Source organism: Cervus elaphus, chromosome 5, assembly GCF_910594005.1.
Source record: "Cervus elaphus chromosome 5, mCerEla1.1, whole genome shotgun sequence".
NCBI lineage: Eukaryota > Metazoa > Chordata > Mammalia > Artiodactyla > Cervidae > Cervus > Cervus elaphus.
In genome coordinates, this window is record NC_057819.1 from 37,246,886 (window position 1) to 37,268,445 (window position 21,560).

General features: G+C 39.5%; 1 long non-coding RNA gene across 1 annotated transcript in view; it reads left to right on the forward strand.

The window, feature by feature from the left end:
* The first annotated feature begins 328 nt into the window (after positions 1-328).
* Positions 329-21,560, forward strand: part of LOC122694083 — a 132,160-nt gene continuing 110,928 nt past the window's right edge. Inside the window, exons 1-2 of the long non-coding RNA XR_006341098.1 lie at positions 329-377; positions 6,075-6,180. This is a non-coding gene — a long non-coding RNA (uncharacterized LOC122694083). The remainder of the gene's footprint in view (positions 378-6,074; positions 6,181-21,560) is intronic.

Sequence of the window (21,560 nt, forward strand, 5' to 3'; positions counted from 1 at the left end):
TAACGCAAACAGGATAATTTCAAACTGGTGAAAGAAGATTGTATATAATAAGGATGCTAGACCATATGAAAGAAACATGGGAAGTTCTCACTCCAGTCTACCTAAAACATTACCTTTTTCTTTATTCTTGTATTATGGGACATGAGTCTTAGAATGAATGTGCTGGTGCATTAAGTAGAGTAAAATTTCATAAATTTAAGAAAGAAGAACTTTGATATGAATAGTAAGACCTACTTTAAAACTTTTAATATAAAAAATAGATAAAACTGACTATAAAATGCTTTAATTATTGCCAAGCAGACATGAGCCAGAACATATTGGACTTAATCTGGGGGCTTTTTGACCCGGACAGGCCTCCACCCTCCTGCACCTGCCAGGTGAGTGGATTACTGATGGGAGTGTGTCATACCCGCACTTGGGTGGGGCAGGAAACAAAACTTGGAACTACTGACCCAGACTGGAAGGTCTTAAACATCTTCCAGACAGTCTTATTTGTACCATTCACTTTCTTTCTACTGTGGTACAAAAGAAAACCTCAACTGGCTGCTGAATTGAAATGGTTATAAATGCTTGCAATTATAGGTAATGGAGTTTCAGTTTAAAATTTCATTTTTGTTTTCAAAGCATACATGTGCATATCATATAGTGTAGAAAATGTAGAAAAGTGATATAAAAGAAAATACATTTCACCCATAATCTCATCACCTAGAGTCATTGTAGTCATTTTGGGTGTACATCTTTGGCAGCTAGTCTGAGACTAACTGTCCCAGTTTGTCCAGGACTCAGGAGAGTATCCTGGATATGGGATGTCTTGAGCTAAAACTGAGAAAGTCCTGAGCATAGCAAGATGAGTTGGTTGCCTGTGTGTGTGTGTGTGCGTGTGCGTGTTTGGTTGCTCAGTCGTGTCCAGCTCTTTGAGACCCTATGAACTGTAGCCTGCCAGGCTCCTCTGTCCATGGAATTTTCTAGGTAAGAATACTGGAGTGGGTGCCATTTCCTCCTCCAGGGGATATAGTATTCTCCAAATTGAGAGTAACACAAGAATTGCTTGGTTAGTCCTGTCATCTCAGACAACCAATGAAAAAGAAACAGAATAAACTAGTTGTTTTGGCTACTAAATTTTGGAGTGGTTTGGTTCTATTTATCTATCCTTCTATCATCTATCTAAAATTATTCACAGAGCTCTGTAACAGGATTTTAAAAATAACAGTATATTGTGAATATTTCCATGTTTTAAAATTGTTCTCTGTGACATCAGTTTTAATGGCTGCATGGAATTCCATTGAGGGGGCAACCACAATCTATTTAGCAACTTCCATATCACTGGACACTTCTGTTGCTTCCTATTTTTTACTTTGGCAAATAGCACTAACCCAAACATCCTTGTAGTTAAATGTTGGCATACAAACTCCATGGCCACTTTTTAAAGATTCTTAGAAACATAATATCAAAAGATATTATTGTGAAGGCTTTTGATGAATATTTCCAAGTTCCCTTCTTAAATGTGCTAATTTGCAGACCCACTGACCATATATGAGGATGTTCATTTTGCAAACAGTGGCTTTGTCACAGCAAAATAAGCTCCCAAACTCTGTCAACTTAAGTTAATGGGACTTTCTTATATTCTACACTTCATCTCAGACACACCAGAGTGAGATACCTCTGGTCAGTTTAAAACTATGCCAGGAGAATATGTGCTGTGCGGCAGTCCTGATATTTACATAAATCATTACTTAAGCACTCAACATCATCAAATATTTATTTAACTACCACCGCGGGTTAAGAATTGCAACCATGAGCCTGGGTGCAACTTAGAATCTAGGTGAGAGAACAGATACACAGTTCATTATCTTTGCCTTGGGAATATTTTTAGTAATGTATTTCTTTTTCTTTCCTTTCCATAGCTTTATAGAATCAAATTATGGGAAGAGAGTCCTGCAGTTTGGAAAATTAAGCAATTTACAGTGTGAAATATAAAATAACTTTCATGAAAGAGCATAGTACCTATAGTACCTATGTATGTGTTAACAAAAGGTGAAAGATTGAATTTCTGTGTAACCACCAAACAACTCAAGAAATAGAGCATTGCCAACACCTGAACCCCCATCCCACCCCTCCTATGTGTCCTTGTGGAATTGCAATCCTCTTCCTGCAACCAAAGGGCAACCACCATTTTAACTCCATGGTAATCATTTCCTTTCTTTCTTTTTTCCTGCTCTTCCATTGTTTAGTTTGCCTGATTTTAACTTTGTATCAAGAATATCACAATGAATTATTCTTCTGATTTTCTGTCTTTGCTCAACATTATGTAAGAGTCATCTGTTTTATTGTCAGTAGTTGCATAATATTCCACAGTATAAATATGCCATAAATTTTAATCCATTCTACTGTTAATGGATTTGGATTGTTACCAATTTGAGGCTTTTGAGCCAGTTGAGGATTCATGGTGAAACTGTGGAGCAGATGCTGGGAGGTAATAGACTTCAGATTAGATACATAGATAAATCTACTTTTTGAAAGATAGTACTTCCTTTGTGATGAATTTTTCTCTTCCAGTGATTTCAGCTTTGATGACTTACTTAATGTATAGTTTTGATTGTGAATCGTGTGACTTTGATTCTCTTTAGTTATAGCTGTTTAATGAGGGTTTTTGCCTTCCTGCCTATGGCACTGTGTCGGTGCAGGGAACAGTCACATGGGTGGACACCGCTGCAGACTGCCCGGGTGCTCCAATCCAGCTGCAGTTGCTGTTCTTTGTGAAAAACCTGGAGTCCCTGGAAAATTTACGAATTCAGAATTAGGATGGTGTTAAAGGAACTGACCTGGGAAAAGAAAGTAGATCCACCAAGTTAGAGATTTATTTAGACTGGAAAACATTATATTTTAAGGAAGCAGCTGGCTCTTGGACGGTTGGGGCATCGTCAGCATGTAGACAAAAAGGGATATTTTTTTCCTGACTTAACATGAGTTCAAATCTGTTTCCACCACATAGAGGTTATCTGATAATGAGTGATTTTACTCACCTGAGAATTCTTCCTCTTTTGTAAAGCCAGGATGATAAAAGTTTTAAAAAAATTTAGACGTACTCACACACTATTTCACTCCCATGCTTCTAATAACAATTTTGCTCAAGTTATTGTATAAATTTTACCACTGAATTACAATTGTGAAAGATCAATTTGACCATATTTTTAAACTTGAAATAGGTGATTTTACCATATGAAGTATACAGAACTGCTTTCGGCTTTGTTCTGACTAATATATTGGAAGAATATCTTTCTTACACCTTTTTGGAAAAACAATGTAGACTTATTTTTGAAAAAGCGTTATGGAAAAAAGTGTAGGTGGAAAAATCTCACAAGTACCCGAAACAAAAATATACTTTTCTGATGATCAGAGCAGCCATCAAATTGGTATACTGATGTTAATTGAGGCTTGGCATAATCATACTATATTCTGACTGAAGTGGATTTATTTTTCTTCATTGGTTTGTAATTTTAATCCGTTTGGCTGTGGCCTAGACCAAGCAGACTTTACTTATTAAGGTATATGTGCAATCTAATAAAGCAATATTGGATATACTAGAAAAAAATTAAAGAGTGACTACAAGTGGTTACCTCAGATATACAGATGACACCACGCTTATGGCAGAAAGTGAAGAAGAACTAAAGAGCCTCTTGATGAAAATGAAAGAGGACTGAAAAAGTTGGCTTAAAATTCAACATTCAGAAAACTAAGATTATGGCATCTGGTCCCATCACTTCATGGCAAATAGATGGGGAAATAATGGAAACAGGGACAGATTTTATTTTGGGGGGCTCCAAAACCACTGCAGATGGTGACTGCAGCCATGAAATTCAAAGACGCTTGCTCCTTGGAAGAAACGTTATGACCAACCTAGACAGTATGTTAAAAAGCAGAGACATTACTTTACCAACAGAGGTCCATCTAGTCAAAACTGTGGTCTTTCCAGTAGTTATGTATGGATGTGAGAGTTGGACTATAAAGAAAGCTGAGTGCTGAAGAATTGATGCTTTTGAACTGTGATGTTGGAGGAGACTCTTGAGAGTCCCTTGGACTGCAAGGAGATCCAACCAGTCCATCCTAAAGGAAATCAGTCCTGAATATTCATTGGAAGAACTGATGCTGAAACTGAAACTCCAATACTTTGGCCACCTGATGCAAAGAACTGACTTCTTGGAAAAAACCCTGATGCTGGGAAAGACTGAAAGTGGGAGGAGAAGGGGATGATAGAGGATGAGATGGTTGAGTGGCATCACTGACTCGATGGACATGAGTTTGAGTAGGCTTCAGGAGTTGGTGATGGACAGGGAAGCCTGGCATGCTGCAGTCCATGGGATCACAAAGAATCAGACATGACTGAGTGACTGAACTGAACAAATGGTTAAGATGTAGTATTAATATTTCTGACCTGAAATATAGCCTGTTAATAGTATTCAGCTATTGGCCTTTAAAAATAACTTTTAAGGCTTAAGGAATTGTAGATATAAAAATGACATAACTTAATTTAGGCTTAAATTCTTCTCATGAGTCATTTGAAAGTACCTTTAAATCTGTCACATTGAAAAGACTATTGCTCTGTCCCTTTTATTTTCATCTTCTTAAGTTGAATATTATACTTATCATTAGGAACTTCAATAATTCAATGGGCAGATTCCCCACCAGAAAATGTAAGATTAAAATACAGCACTAAATCCAGATGAAAACTTTCTCTATAAGAGATAGTATCCATTTTTGTTGTACTTGTTTCTTTCCCTGTCTTAAAAATAATTCACATTTGTATAATACACTTAAAACTAATGCAAATTTAGTGTGGTAATGGGAACATATGAAATATCTCAGATTTAATCAGTTATATACAAACAAGGTTTTTTCTTTTCCCCTCTTTTTGTAAAATAATATCTGATTAAATGTGTGTTCACTCCTCTTCAGTTGTTTGAAAAGGTTTGAGAAGGATAGGTATTACTCTACATTAAATATTTGATATAATTTCCCTGTGAAGCTGTCTGATTTTGGACTTTTGATTTTTGGGAGTTTTTTGACCACTAATTCAGTGTAACTACTAGTAATCAGTATGTTCAGCTTTCTATTTTTTTTCTGATTCAGTCTTGAAAAATTTATTTTTTCTAGAAATTTATTTCTTCTAGGATGTCCAATTTGCTGGCATATTCTAGGTAGTCTCTTATGATAGTTTGCATTTCTGTGATATCAGTTGAAACTTTCATTTCTAATTTTATTTGAGCCCTCTATCTTTTTAAATTGATGAGTCTGCCTATTTTTGTTTACATTTTGTCAATTTTGTTTACCTTTTTAAAGAATTAACTCTTAGTTTCATTGGTCTTTCCTGTTTATTTCTTCTCTGATCTGTATTATTTCCATTCCTCTACTAATTTTGCAATTTTGCTTTTGTTTTTCTTTTTTCTCTAGTTCCTTTAGGTGTAAAGTTAGGTTGCTTATTTGAAATTTTTCATTTCCAGAGGGAAGCTGGTGTCTCTATAAACTTTCCTCTTAAAACTGCTTTGCTGCCTCACATAGGTTCTGGATTATCATGTTTCTTTTCCAAGGTTAGGGAGTTTTTTAGCTACTCTTTCATAAAATATGTTTTCTACCCCTTCTCCTTCTGGGACCCCTATAATGTAAACATTCGTACATTCTGATATTGTCTCCGAGGTCTCTTAAACCATCTTCAGTTTTAAAAATTCATTTTTCTTTTTGCTCTTTTAATTAGGTGATTTCCACTATTTTGTCTTCCAGGTCACTTATGCATTCTTTTGTGTCATCTAATTTGCTGTTAATTCCCTCAATTTGTGTGTTTCTATTTTACATATTGTATCCTTCAACTCTGATTTTTAAAAATGTTTCCTCTTTGTACTTCCATTCTTCTCCCAAGTTCAGTGAGCATCTTTATGATCATTGGTTTAAAATTTTTATCAGATAAATTACTTTGTTTCATTAGAGTATTTTTTTTTTCCTGGAGTTTTATCTTCTTTTGTTTGGAGCAGATTCCTCTGTCTTCTCATTTTGTCTGACTTTGTGTTTGTTTCTATGGTTAGGCAAAACAGTTCCCTCTCCTGGTCTTGTGAAGGAAGACCCTGTGTCTTGGGAAGGAAGACCCTGTGTCTTGGGAAGGAAGACCCTGTATGCTTGGTGGTTTCAGTGGTAAGCTTGAACTGGAGTGAGCAAGAAAGTGGGGGGAATCTCTTTTCTCTTTTCCTTTTCAAAAGGAAATTTTTCTTGAGTTGTGTAGCATTAATTCACAAGGGCTTTCCCAATGGCTCAGATAGTAAAGAATTCACCTGCAACACAGGAGATGCAGGAAACCTGGGTTCGATACCTGGGTTGGAAAGATACCCTGGAGGAGGGCATGCAACCCACTTCAATATTCTTGCCTGGAGAATTCCATGGACAAAGGAGGCTGGTGGGCTATGATCCGTGGGGTTGTACAGAGTCGGACACGACTGAAGTGACTGAGCAGAGCGCAGCATTGATTCTACAAGTTGAGAATTCCTATTGCTCTGAGTTTCCTTGAACACCTAAATTACGAATTATATAAGAATTTGGGAGCTCCCATGTCACTAAAGAAGCTCTTATCTCTGTCTGAATTCCCCATGAAAACCAAAAAGTTATTCAACAGTTCAAAACAGGTCAAACACCATGGTTGATATCATGTTAGGGCAGCACACCCTGTACATGGAGATGCACAGACTCACTTGATATGCCAGAGTCAGAAATGGACCACACTTTCAGAATGCGGAGTGCTGTCCAGATGGATGATGGGGCGGGGGGTGGTGTTCAGTATGAGGGGGATACATGTATACCTGTGGCTGATTCATGTTGATGTCTGGCAAAAACCATCACAATAAAGTAATGTTAAGTAATTATCCTCCAATAAATAAATAATAAAGAAAGCTGTGTGACCAACATGCTAGTGAATGTGGATGTATGTCTGTGTAGGAGAAACAGCAGAAACTGGGTGTGTCAGCGGGTGTTTACTCAGACTCTCAGACTATTGCTCTTATGTCCTTTTAAAGTATGGAAGAAATTTCAGTATTTTAGTTCTGGTCCTGTTTTAATTCAGTTTCTTCTGGCTTCCATTCACCTTTAGCCATCTGCTCATGTCACCACTGGGGGGATTAGAGGCGCATGGGCTTTTAAATCAGGATGCAGGTAGCATTTTCACCGTATTTTTGTGGTTAGGTAGGTTTTTTTTTTTTTTTTTAAACTCTCTTTTTCAAAGATAGGGATAGCAAAGAACGATTTCTAAATTTTATCACATTCAATTTCCAATACTGTTCGGGATTCTTGATGGAAAATTTGTCGCATGGGATCTGTGTCCAATGAACTTGGCAGGAAGATTGACATGAATTAGCAACTGTTCCCTTGAGACTCACTAAACTTACTTCAGATGGTTTCCATTATGTGGGGTGTGCCACTAACAGCCCTTGTAAAATGAGGATAGCGGTGTCTGTCTTATTGGAGGCTTAAAGGACGTAATGTATGTAGAACACTTAGCACAAGGCCTCAAACGAAAAACATTTGTTACTAATATATTTGGAACCTAATAATATATCTTCACTATTGGTAAGGGTAGGCAGGACTTGTGAAATAACTCTTAGATAAATAGCTGATAAAACTCGTTTAAAAGCTAGACAGAAGACGTGCAGCTGGACAGCCATGCTGTTGTTTCGCTGGCGCTCTCTTTGGTCCAAGGGTGACTCAGTGGCTTATTCTTGCTTGTAGGTCCCCCAGATGTGCGCCAGCAGCTGGGTTTCTATGCCATTTTATTCCTCCCTTTCAGTGCTGTTGTTATGTGGCCTTGTAATCAGGCAGGGGTATTTGACAATCCCAGGGTTGATGAATCTCCTATGTGTGTGTGTAGTGTGCAAATGTGCATGTTGGTACGTGAACTTAGTCTTTATTACGTCTGTATCCCCTCATTCAGAGCAATGTGCTGACTCCTAAAAAAAGGCCAGTGATACCTGAAACGGGCTCCAGCAGAGCATATTTATGTGTGCAGTAAGCCCAGGGTCCTGAGTGATGTGCTCATGAATGTTAGACCATGTTTATAGCTTGAAATGCAGAAGTTTCACAGATGGACATTTTTTCATGTGCCTTAGACTCCCAGGGAAGCATAAACTTTTTCTGTAAAGGACTGGGTAGTAAATACTTCGGACTTTGTGAACTACGTACCGTTTCTGTCACATATTCTTTCTTCCCTCCCTCTCTCCTTCTTTCCTTCCTCCCTCCCTTCGACCTGCTCTTCCTTGCTTCCTTCTTTCTTTTGTAAAAAACAATGCTTCAAATATGTAAAAATCATTCACGGGGGGTGGGGAGTAGGGAGGTGTCAGGTGAGAAGTCGTGTATAAGACTGAGGCCAGAGGCCCCCAGGCTGTTACATGCCTATCTTTTTCCTGCATGACATCAAAGTAGGACATCCTGAAAACATGTGATCTCGTAGGCTTTGGGGAATCAGACTGATTGATGTCCTCTTCTTGAGTCATTCTTTTGCTGATGGGGAGTTGAATTGGTTAAGTCACCACCACCCCTTCTTTGCAGCCACATCATTATAGCGTACCCTTGAGGTGATGGTAAATTTCTCTACTGGACTGAGCAGTTTATCATTAGTGAGTATCATGAGTGCTGTGGTAAAAATTTGTGAAGTCCTTTGAGGTGAAAGGCAAAATCATAAATATTAATTATAGCCACTGTTTTGATGCAATGAGGATTACTAGAGGCACAGAAGTCTCTAAATCTACCTATTAAACTACACTCCAGCTCTTCAGTTCTTGAATGAAGAGGTTAAATTATACTAGAGAAGAAGTTCACGGGATTCTGCAATGGTCTGAAATCTAATAAAAGGTTGATTGTTCATATATGATACTGTTTTAGAAATGCCTTCCAAAACCTTTCAGAGTCATTTTGATGAGAAAAAAAATTCAATAAAGAAACATTTTAAGCTATTAGTACTTTTCATCAGGAATGCCGTAACAGAGTCAAGTTATTGGTGCAAAGCCCCAGACAGAACCCCATCTACAGGGTGAAATTTTTAAGGAGGTATAAAACACACTTATGGCCTTTTGAAATAGTTATGAAATAGGAGAAGAAAGCTTGAGTAAACATATTTTTCATATTTTATATGTGTTACTATGGAGAAAAATAATTAGAAAGTTATTGAGTATTTCATTTAGATCAAAATGTTTCCATTGTGCACTGCTGTCCTAGCCCCAAAGCCATAAACTATGCTAGTGGAAGGTACTGATTATTTACCATCCTTATAAATGTCATCTTTTAAAGTCCCAGTGTTTGAAAAAGAAACGGGACAATGTGTCACCATGTTAAAGGAAACTCATCTAGAAATAAAGGGACATGGTCAAACTCACAGTGAATCTGTGGGTGACTGTTTTAATTTGTACATAGACCTGTAAAAAAAGGGGACCCAAAGGCTTGCTTTTTAGTGTAATATTTCTTAAAGTAAAAATTATAAAATAAGAAAAGTGATTTTAAAAAATCATATATCCTAATATTCAGGGGAAAAAAGCCACTATTAAAATGTTATCTTTATTTATCGACCTATTTTGAAAATAATTAGCTGATATTGTGAATTTTTTTTTAATTGACAGGTTATTGATTAGCAATGTTTCAGGTATACAGAAAAGTGATTTAGTTTTATATACATGTAAATATATTCTCATTATAGGTTATTAAAAGATTGAATATAGTTCCCTGTGCTCCACAGTAGGTCCTTGTTGTTTATTTTATCAATATTGTTTTATAACTAGTTTTTTCATTTAATATACCAGATCATCTTTGCATGCCATTTATTCATTTAATTTTTATAGAGTTACACTTTGGCAAGACAATTTTAATGATCACACAATTTTGAGACTATGGTTTGCTTAACCCATCCTGTTGGACTTATAGGTGCATTGGCCAGAATGCCTTGGGTAGCAGTGACAGAAACTGATATCAAAAATGTTTATCCAAGAGGATATTTGGATAGGGGAATTATTTGGATAAGGGGGATTTGCCATCTCTTGGTATACGGAAAAAAGGGGTGGGATTGTCCTCAGAGTCCTTGGGTCCAGAACTGGAAGTGTAAGGACTGTCTTTCCATTTTTCTGCCTCAAGTTTTGGCTTCTTTGATACAGCCACGCATTCTCTGTCACTTCAGATGGCCCCTTGAGTGGAGATGACCATTAGTAGCTCCAGAGTTACAGGACAGTCCCTGGGGAAGGCTTAGCAATGCCAAAGGAGAAAGAGCTCTTTCTCTCTGATTGGGGAGAAAAGAAAGGCTCCCCTTTGGGCAAGTGCTCACTCCCTGACCAATTGTTGGAGCTAGCAGGCATCTCTCCAGTCGCCTGGCCCTTGGTCATGGACCTCCTTGTGGTCAATGGGACAGGTGGGATTTATAGACCTATTCAAATAGGGAAGGTACAGTGTTTCCTCATATGAAGTTTGGGGAGGTTGATCCCAGGAGACAGAAAGATATGGTGCTATCAGGATAAATATAAGCACTATATATCCCTAGTGTGTGCTGAGGTATCTATTATAAGCAATTGAACTCATGCCTCTAGAGACACAGATCAACACTACTGAGATAAGGTCCACATGCACTCTGTCACAGATCACTCATTTCAATTAAACCTATGGTGAGCAAGGGCAGTGGTGAAGGGTGGCCACTGCACCGTTCTCCATCCTCCTAGGGAAAAAATTGAGTTCGTTCTTTTTATCCTGCTGGAGAAGGGAATGACTACTTACTCCAATATTCTTGCCTGGATAATCCCATGGAGAGAGGAGCCTGGTGGGTTACAGTCCATGGGGTTGTAAAGAGTTGGACTACTGTTAAGCAACTAACACTTTCACTTTCCATTATGTAGGCTGTTACCAGTTCATGCAATTAAATGCTTGTGTTTTAGCTAAATATTAAGCGAAAGTTTAAAAATACAGGTCAAGTTGGTTTCTTCAGATCTCTGTTGCATTTTTCTCAACAGCTTCAGAGGATTAGAACAGATTATTAGATTGATCAATTCAGTTCAGTTCAGTTGCTCAGTCATGTCCAACTCTTTGTGATCCCATGGACTGCAGAATGCCAGGCTTCCTTGTCCATCACCAACTCCTGGAGCTTACTCAAATTCATACCCACTGAGTCGGTGATGCCATCCAACCATCTCATCCTCTGTTGTCCCCTTCTCCTCCTGCCTTCAATCTTTCCCAGTATCAGTGTCTTTTCAAATGAGTCAGTTCTTTGCATCAGGTGGCCAAAGTAGTGGAGCTTCAGCTTCAGCATCAGTCCTTCCGGTGAACAGCCAGGACTGATCTCCTTTAGGATGGACTGGTTGAATCTCCTTACTGTCCAAGGGACTCTTAAGAGTCTTGTCCAATACCACAATTCAAAAGCATCAATTCTTTGGTGCTCAGCTTTCTTTATAGTCCAACTCTCACATCCATACATGACTATTGGAAAAACCATAGCTTTGACTAGACAGACCTATGTTAGCAAAGTAATGTCTCTGCTTTTTAATATGCTGTCTAGGTTGGTCAGTACTTTTCTTCCAAGGAGCAAGCATCTTTGAATTTCATGGCTGCAGTAAGCATCTGCAGTGATTTTAGAGGCCCCCAAAATAAAGTCTGTCCCTGTTTCCATTGTTTCCTCGTCTATTTGCCATGAAGTGATGGGACCAGATGCCATGATCTTAGTTTTCTGAATGTTGAGTTTTAAGCCAACTTTTTCTCTCTCCTCTTTCACTTTCATTAAGAGGCTCTTTAGTTCTTCACTTTCTGTCATATGGGTGGTGTCATCTGCATATCTGAGGTTATTGACATTTCTCCCAGCAATCTTGATTCCAGCTTATGCTTCATCCGGTCCAGAATTTCTCATGATGTACTCTGCATATAAGTTAAATAAGCAGGTTGACAATATACAGACTTGAAGTACTCCTTTCCCAATTTGGAACCAGTATGTTGTTCCATGTCCACTTCTAACTGTTGGTTCTTGACCTGCATATAGATTTCTTAGGAGTCAGATCAAGTGGTCTGGTATTCCCATCTCTTCAAGAATTTTCCACAGTTTGTTGTGATCCATACAGTCAAAGGCTCTGGCATAGTCAATGAAGCAGAAGTAGATGTTTTTCTGGAACTCTCTTGCTTTTTGATGATCCAACGGATGTTGGCAATTTGATCTCTGATTCCTCTGCCTTTTCTAAATCCAGCTTGAACATCTGGAAGTTCATGGTTCATGTACTGTTGAAGCCTGTCTTGAAGAATTTTGAGCATTACTTTGCTAGCGTGTAAGATGAGTGCAATTGTATGGTAGTATGAGCATTCTTTGGCATTGCTATTCTTTGGGATTGGAATGAAAACTAACCTTTTCCAGTCCTGTGGCCACTGCTGGGTTTTCCAAAATTGCTGGCATATTGAGTGCAGCACTTTTAGGATTTGAAATAGCTCAACTGGAATTTCATCACCTCCACTAGCTTTGTTTATAGTGATGCTTCCTAAGGCCTCTGTGACTTCATGTTCCAGTATGTCTGGTTCTAGGTGAGTGATGACACCATCATGGTTATCTGGGTCATGAACATCTTTTTTGTACGGTTCTTCTGTGTATTCTTGCCACCTCTTCTTAACATCTTCTGCTACTGTTAGGTCCATACCATTTCTGTCTTTTATCATGCCCATCTTTGCATGAAATGTTGCCTTGGTATCTCTAATTTTCTTGAAGAGATCTCTAGTCTTTCCCATTCTGTTGTTTTCCTCTATTTCTTTGCATTGATCACTGAGGAGGGCTTTCTTATCTCTTCTTGCTATTCTTTGGAACCCTGCATTCAAATGAGTATACCCTGCATTCCATATAACCCTGCATTCCTTTTCTCCTTTGCCTTTAGATTCTCTTCTTTTCACAGCTATTTGTAAGGCCTCCTCAGACAACCGTTTTGCCTTTTTGCATTTCTTTTTCTTGGGGATGGTCTTGATCAGTGCCTTCTTTACAATGTCATGAACTTCCATCCATAGTTCTTCAGGCACTCTGTCTATCAGATCTAATCCCTGTTTGTCACTTCTACTATATAATCATAAGGGATTTGATTTAGGTCATATGTGAATGGTCTAGTGGTTTTCCCTACTTTCTTCAATTTAAGTCTGAATTTGGCAATAAGGAGTTCATGATCTGAGCCACAGTCAGTTCCCAGTCTTGTTTTTGCTGACTGTATAGAGCTTCTCCATCTTTGGCTGCAAAGAACATAGTCAATCTGATTTTAGTATTGACCATCTGGTGATGTCCATGTGTAGAGTCTTCTCTTGTGTTGTTAGAAGAGGGTGTTTGCTCTGACCAGTGTGTTCTCTTGGCAAAAGTCTATTACCCTTGCCTTCCTTCATTCTGTACTCCAAGGCCAAATTTGCCTGTTACTCCAGGTATTTCTTGACTTCCAGTCTCCTATAATGAAAAGGACATCTTTTTGGGGTGTTAGTTCTAGAAGGTCTTGTAGGTCTTCATAGAACCATTCAACTTCAACTTCTTCAGCATTACTGGTTGGGGCATAGACTTGGGTTACTGTGATATTGAATGGTTTGCCTTGGAAACGAACGGAGATCATTTTGTCGTTTTTGAGATCGGATCCAAGTACTGCATTTCAGATTCTTTTATTGATTATGATGGCTACTCCATTTCTTCTAAGGGATTCTTGCCCACCATAGTGGATATAATGGTCGTCTGAGTTAAATTCACCCATTCCAGTCCATTTTAGTTGGCTGATTTCTAAAATGTCAATGTTCACTCTTGCCATCTCCTGTTTGACCACTTCAAATTTACCTTGATTCATGGACCTAGCATTCCAGGTTCCTATGCAGTGTTGTTCTTCATAGCATCGGACTTTACTTCCATCACCTGTCACATCCACAACTGTTGTTGCTTTGGCTCTGTCTCTTCATTCTTTCTGGGGTTATTTCTCCACTGATCTCCAGTAGCATGTTGGGCACCTACCGACCTGGGAAGTTCACCTTTCAGTGTCCTATCTTTTTGCCTTTTCATACTGTTCATGGGGTTCTTAAGGCGAGAATACTGAAGTGGTTTGCCAGTATTAGATTGATAGTATAGTATGAAAACTGAAGAACTCTAGTGCCCAAGCTATTCTGTTTCAGACCTTAATACTGAGTGTTCTAGCTTCCAAGTACTTGGCTATATGCACTTTTCCTTTTCTTTAATACATTGGTTTCAATTTCACCAAATCCTGTTTCCTGAATAAGAACTTGCTGCATTAAGAAGTTCATTATCTGAATTACAACTTGCTATAACCATTGCACATACAAGCCAGTAACACTTTAAGTTGTCCTGGAGTCTGAGCAAAACTCGTTTCATTTGTTCTCTCAAGAGAACCAAGTTGTGTGTTGATGAAATGTATTGTGCATTGCTTGCTGTCATCTTAACCACATTATTAAGTGAAATCTCTTTGAAGATAGTGCAAAAGTCTATGAGGCAATTGGGTAAGACCCAGAAAACAAAAAAATCTGTTGTTGTTGTTCAGTGCCTAAGTTGTGTCTGATTCTTTGTGACCCCATGATGGACAGGGAGGCCTGGCGTGCTGCGGTTCGTGGGGTTGCAAGGAGTCGGACACGACTGAGCGACTGAACTGACTGAACTGCATCACACTAGACTCTGTCCTCTACTACCTCCCTGAGTTTGCTCAAATTCATGTCCATTAAGTTAGTGATGCTATCTAAAAAAAGTTATATCTTAGAGAAGAGGCTGCATGTCATGACGACTGCCTTATAGACTCCTCACCTTCTCCTGAGTCCAAAAAAGCACTGGCAACCACAGACTGACTCCTGCCACTTGCCGCAAACCTTCAAGCAGTAGCCATTTCAAAATAGTTATCTTGTTTATTTTGCTGAGTCTTAGTTGAACTTTTATGTATCTTTAACATGTGACCTCATTGTTTATTTAGCTTACAGTGCATGTTTGTGGCAGCCCAGAAGGAAAAACATAACTCATATCTGATTCTGTACAGTATCATTAAGTACTGCATACATATATACCCACTAATGAGTTCATTAAGTGTTAAATAATTAGATAATTGATGTTTTTAAATGTTCTGCAGCATGCAGGAATCCTTGATGCATTGTTATGTAGATGTCTCAGAGTGTTTCAGTGATGTTTGGGAAAATTAGTTGGGATTTTCAGAGACACTGGGAACATATTATTTTTCACATTAAAAATAATGGATTTATAGTCTTGGTCATCCAAAAATTAGCTCGCCCATTTTGGGGAAAGGATTAACCTTACTCTGCAACATATTTTTCAGAGTCGGCTAATGAGGCATTCCTGTCTAAACTAATTAAAATTGGATATTATTTGGATAAACCCACAGCAAATGCCTTGTAACTGAAGTATAGTGCATATGGCATGTGCCCTCACACCCCATCATTCTTTCTCATGTAGTATCTAATCCAAAGGAATTTAATGATTTCATTTTTAAATAAATTATTTGAGGGTAAAGCCAACATGCTATTCATCTTTGCACGTGAAGGGGGTCAGAAAATACCACTCTAAAATATGCCATTTAGGCAGAAGGACTCTTTTGAGCTTGAGGCAATTAAGAAACAGCAAAGGTAGGAATAGCTCTCTGGCCTCCCTCTCTCTGACTAAAAGCAGCGCATAATTTCACTTTTGTGAAAATAATTTCCATTTTTAAAGAAAATCTCATTTGTATTTTCCTCCTTCATAAATCTCTGGAAATAACCCTTATCACTTCAGATAACTTGAGTCTGCTTAACAAACCTTTTAAAACAACACTTATTTGTCACATATTTCCTCATCTTCTTTCTAAAACATAGAAAGGCCAGAAGCCCAAATCAACCAACTTCTCCTTTTTTTCTGTCTGGCCCCTTTATCCCACTTTATCACCCTTTGTTAAAATGGTATATATAAGACCCTGGCTGTAACTAACTCTTTGGGGTTTTCACTTCTTTTCTGTGAGGCCCCTGTGTGTACACGAAATAAACCTTCTTCTCCCATGAATATGTCTTTAGTGAATTTACTTCTCAGACTCCAGTCATTGAACCTGAGTGAGTATCGGAAAGGATTTTGTTTTCTTCTCCATACACAGTTTGCAGTGTTCTACATGTAGCAGATGCCCAATGTATTATTTTTAAAGAGATAAAATGTGTTTCACTCAATGTTAATACCAGCTATGTCTCCACAACTCTAAGTGGAAATCTGCAACCTCTTATGTTGATTTTAGCAAACAAATAGTCAAGTTAGATGATTCAGATACTGCAAGTGAATTAGGTTTTGAAATTTTGTTGCCATATCTGGGACACTAGCTGAAACTATCAGTTGCTGCTGCTGCTGCTGCTGCTAAGTCACTTCAGTCGTGTCCGACTCTGTGCGACCCCATAGACAGCAGCCCACCAGGCTCTGCCGTCCCTGGAATTCTCCAGGCAAGAACGCTGGAGTGGGTTTGCCAATTCCTTCTCCAGTGCATGAAAGTGAAAAGTGAAAGTGAAGTCGTTCAGTCATGTCTGACTCTTCGCGACCCCATGGACTGCAGCCTACCAGGCTCCTCTGTCCATGGGATTTTCCAAGCAAGACCATCAGTACTCATAGGCAATTCAGGAAAGCGGGGTCTTGGCTTTACTCAAGGAATGAAATTGGGTCATTTGTAGAGATGTAGATGGACCTAGAGTCTGTCATACAGAGAGAACTAAGTCAGAAAGAGAAAAACAAATATTGTATATTAATGCCAGTATGTGGAGTCTAGAAAAATGATACAGATGAGCCTATTTCCAGGGCTGGAATATAGATGCAGATGTAGAGAATGGGCATGTGGACACAGTGTGGGGAAGGGGAGGGTGGGACATAGGATTGACATGCACCCTACCATATATAAATAGATAGCTAGTGGGAACCTGCTCTAAAGAACAGGACGTCCATCTCGGTGCTCTGTGATGACCTAGGGGGTGGGACGGGAGGGTAGCGGGAGGTCCAAGAAGGAGAGGATGGATACATGTATACATATAGTCAATTCACTTCAGTGTACAACAGAAACCAACACAGCATTGTAAAGCAATTATACTTCAATAAAAAAATCACGAGATAGAGAATCACCCATCCTTTATGAGTAGTGAAATGTGATTAGCTTTAGTTATGTCTATGCAAACACTGGGCTTCACTGGTGGCTCAAATGGTAAGGAATCTGTCTGCAATGCAGGAGACCCAGGTTCAGTCCCTGGATTGGGAAAATACCCTGGAAAAGGGCATGGCAACCCACTCCAGTATTCCTACCTGGAGAATTTCATGGACAGAGGAGCCTGGCAGATAGATAACAGTCCATGGCGTCACAAAGAGTTGGACACGACTGAGCGACTTTCACTTTCACGCTAACATTGTGAGTGGGTTTTAGAAATGTTTATATTTATATTGGTAATCAAAAGAGGTGCTTCCCAAAAGTTAAGAAAATGAGTGAGATCAAAACATTAGATAAGGGGTTGGAGGTAGGTAATGGTGGGAAAGTGACTGGAACTCAGAGCGGGGAGGGGGCACTTGGAGCTTGAAAAGAACCTGAGCTTGGAGACAGTGTACAGAAGCCATGGAGCGGGGGCAGCACTGGTAATAAAACTGGAACTCTTTTCCTGAAAAATGGAAAAATGAATGGGACCCAGGGAAGCCACAGAGGTTTTTTTAGAAAAATTTTATTGGCATATAGTTGATTTACAATGTTGTGTTAGCTTCAAGTGTACAACAAAGTGAATCAGTTATACACATATATATATATTCACTCTTTTTTAGCTTCTTTTCCAATATAGGTCATTACAGAGTATTGAATAAGGTTCCCTGTGCTGTATAGTTGCTTATATATTTTATACATAGCAGTGTGTCTATGTCAGTTCCAGTCTATCCCTCTCCCCCTTACCCTCTGGGTGCTTTGCTTTGGGTGGTTTCAATTGATATCAAGGGGTAGGCCTGGAATTGAGGTACAAAGAGTTACCCCTCACTCCCAATCCCCTCCAGAGGCCATGAGGATGGAGAGAACCAGCCTCAGTCCTTGGGAAATAGATTTTTGAAAGTGAACTCGAGTCATTACTATCCTGATTTGTGTCCATCTAAGTCCTGGAAATTATCCAGTTTGTGTCCTGTGAGGTCACCTCAGTGTTCAGAATTTTCTCTAAGTAGTGATCATATGTGTTATAAGTTCAGTTCAGTTCAGTTCAGTTGCTCAGTCGTGTCTGACTCTTTGTGACCCCATGAACCGCCTCACGCCAGGCCTCCCTGTCCATCACCAACTCCCGGGGTTCACCCAAACCCATGTCCATCGAGTCAGTGATGCCATCCAACCATCTCATCCTCTGTCTTCCCCTTCTCCTTCTGCCCTCAGTCTTTCCCAGCATCAGGTACTATAGGAATAAGAATATCTGAGGAGTATGATATATGGAGGAGAAGCCTTCAGTTCTTGTAGGTAATAATGGCATTGTTGTTGTTCAGTGGCTAAGTCGTATCCAACTCTTTTGTGACCTAATGGATAATATATGTCTAAAATCTCATTTTGGGTAAGGGTACAATTTTTCATAAATAAAGAGTGCATGTGTGCTTAGTCACTTAGTCCTGTCCAATTCTTTTGCGACCCCATGGACTATAATGCACCAGGTTCCTCTTTCCCTGGGATTTCCCAGGCAAGAACACTGGAGTGGGTTGCCATTTCTTTCTCCAGGGGATCTTCCCAACCCAGGGACTGAACCTGTCTCTCCTGCATTGGTAGGCAAATTGTTTACCATTGAGCCACCTGGGAAGCCCTGTTTAATATCGTGTGTGTGTGCTATGCTTAGTTGTGTTTGACTCTTCGAGACCCTTTGGACTCTAGTCTGCCAGGCTCCTCTGTCCATGGGATTTCCCAGGCAAGAACACTGAAGTGGGTTGCCATGTATTCTCCAGTTGATCTTCCCAACCCAGGGATTGAACCTGGGTCTCCTGCATTGTCAGGCAGATTCTTTACCACTGAGCCACCAGGGAAGGAAGCCCAATAATGACATAAAGTTATGTAAAAGTGGACGTTCAGAAGATCAGGGCTTCCTCATAGAGGCTTTGAGAACTATGCTATAGGTTCTATTGTTCAGATAATAAAACTGTCAATTCCAGGGGTGGGGCAGGAGAGGGCGGGAAGAAAGCTAAATTTACCTGGTTGAGCAAGGGACATGGAACACTGGAACACAGTTTAGTTGAAGATTGCTTGAGCAGGACTTGCATATACATTTCTGAGTGAGTACAGAGGGTTTTGATTAGTCCTAAGAGAAGAGAGAAACCTTTTTATTAACTCTAACAGAATCAGGGAGTAATGTCGATTGGCTGTTGGACCAAAGCTGGGCTGCTGTAACCTACTCAATTTAAAGCTGTTTCATTTTGGTCATATAATCCCTGATAGGATTTCAAAAAGCCAGGATTCTCAAGGGCCATGATTTTTGAAGAATAAAGTTTCTTAGTACTATGTCCCTGATTCTCACCAGCAGATGCAGTTTTACAGCTTTGAGCATATTCAGTCACAGCAGGAAAGAGTTTAAATTATGTGGTCTAACTATGTTTACTGATCAAATTGACTGGAAAATATCTGAATCTCTTATTCTGTGTTATGAAGACGAATCTTTTAGCAAAAGCTAACATTCTTTTGTGCATTAAGAATGGGGAATATATAGTGGGTTGTGTATCCTAGAAGTAAAAGCCATCAGTTATGGTGTCTGGGCCACAGGGATTCCAAAGTATGTTAGAACATTCCATTCCATTTCAGGAACGTTCATGAAGCACACGATAATCATATCATGCCTACGATTGTTATGGGCGTGTGTGCCTGGTGTTCTATACATGTGATCCTTACTTTCAACAGCTCTGCAAGAAGGTCAGGGTGTCGCTATTACCATTTCACAAATGAAAAAATCTGGGGCTTAGATAACCTGTCTAAGGTCATCCAAGTGGCAAATGACTGAACAAGTTTAACAAATCTGTATCCAGATTCCGTGATCAAACCACATATCTCTCTCTCGCCGTGTGAATCTATTACCAGTGAGTGCTGAGACTCCCACAGCATGATTATGAGGAGAGCATTTTTAAAGAATAATTTTATTTATGTATCTGTTTTTGGCTGCAGCGAGATGGAGCCCCTCTCTAATTGCAGTGCATGGGCTTCTCATTGCGGTAAGCTCTCTTGTTGTGGAGCGTAGGCCCCAGGTCCTCTGGCTTCTGTAGTTGAGGCTCCAGAGCTCTAGAATGCAGGCCCAATAGTGGTGGTGCATGGGCTTAGCTGCTCTGAGGCACATGGAATCATCCTGGATCAGGGATCGAACTTGCATGTCCTGCGTTGGCAGGGGGATTCTTTACCACTGAGCCAGCAGGGAAGGCCCTGAGGAATGTGCATTTCTGTAAGGACAAGTAATTCACCAAGAAACTATCACTGTCCATCTCAGGCCTCCATTAGCATGCTTACTGTATCTTCATTATCCCAGTGGTAGCTCACAGGACAAGTTCATTTCAGCTAATCAACAGGCCACCCTATTACCATCCATGCTTTGGGCTGGGAAGGTACTGGAATGGGAACGCTCTTCAGAATCCACCTGTGGACAGTGTGAAATGTTAGAAAAATGTTTCCTCTAAGAGTTGTGATTTTTCACTCTGACTTTTATTTCCTTCTTCTCTATGTTCAAGTCCATCAGTGCTTCCAATGTGGACAAGAATCACCAATTGTAAAAATTCATACCAAGATTTTAGTGCTAAGAGCATCACTAAACACTTTTTCTTTTCAAAAGAAAAAATAAGAGAAGACAAAGGCTAACCCAGAAAGAGCAGCCTTTAGCATCACAGATATTTTTCTTTTTTTTAATACTCATTTATTTATTTGGCTGCACCAGGTCTTAGTTGTGGCATGAGAACTCTTAGTTGCAGCATGTGGGATCTAGTTCCCCGACCAGGGGAACAAACCCAGTCCTGCTGCATTGGGAGCTCTGAGTCCCAACTATTGGACCACCAGAGAAGTCCCAGCAGCACAGGTCTTTAAGCATTCGTTAGTCATCAGTATCTAATTCTTTAATGTACTTGGTACTATGGATGGATGGTAGAATGTGCTTCTATGTGTCATTTGGGCATGTGGATTATTTTGAGGTTAAAGAACTAAAAAACAGCAGGTGCAGCCAGGGCTCTCTGGTCTTCCTTTTTCTTCCCCAGAGCAGGAGCTAAAAGGCCCACGTTGAGGGTACCAGGGGGAGAGGAACGTTCTTATCACCAGAGACAGGGAGTGGAGGCGAGAGAACTCTGTACAAACAGACCCTGTTAAAATAACTCTGATCTTCCTTCGGTCTCCCCATTTTTGTTAGTTATTTTTCCACAATTGCCTCTTTGTTCAGCCTAGTGCTGAACATATAGGCAAAGCCTATATGCACTTTGGTTTTGCCACTTCTTAGGGTCTTCATTTCGTTATGAAGCCTCCTGTGTCCTGCAAAACTTGTATTAAATAAATCTGTATGCTTTTCTCTGGTTAATGTATCTTATGTCGATTTAATTCTCAGGCCCA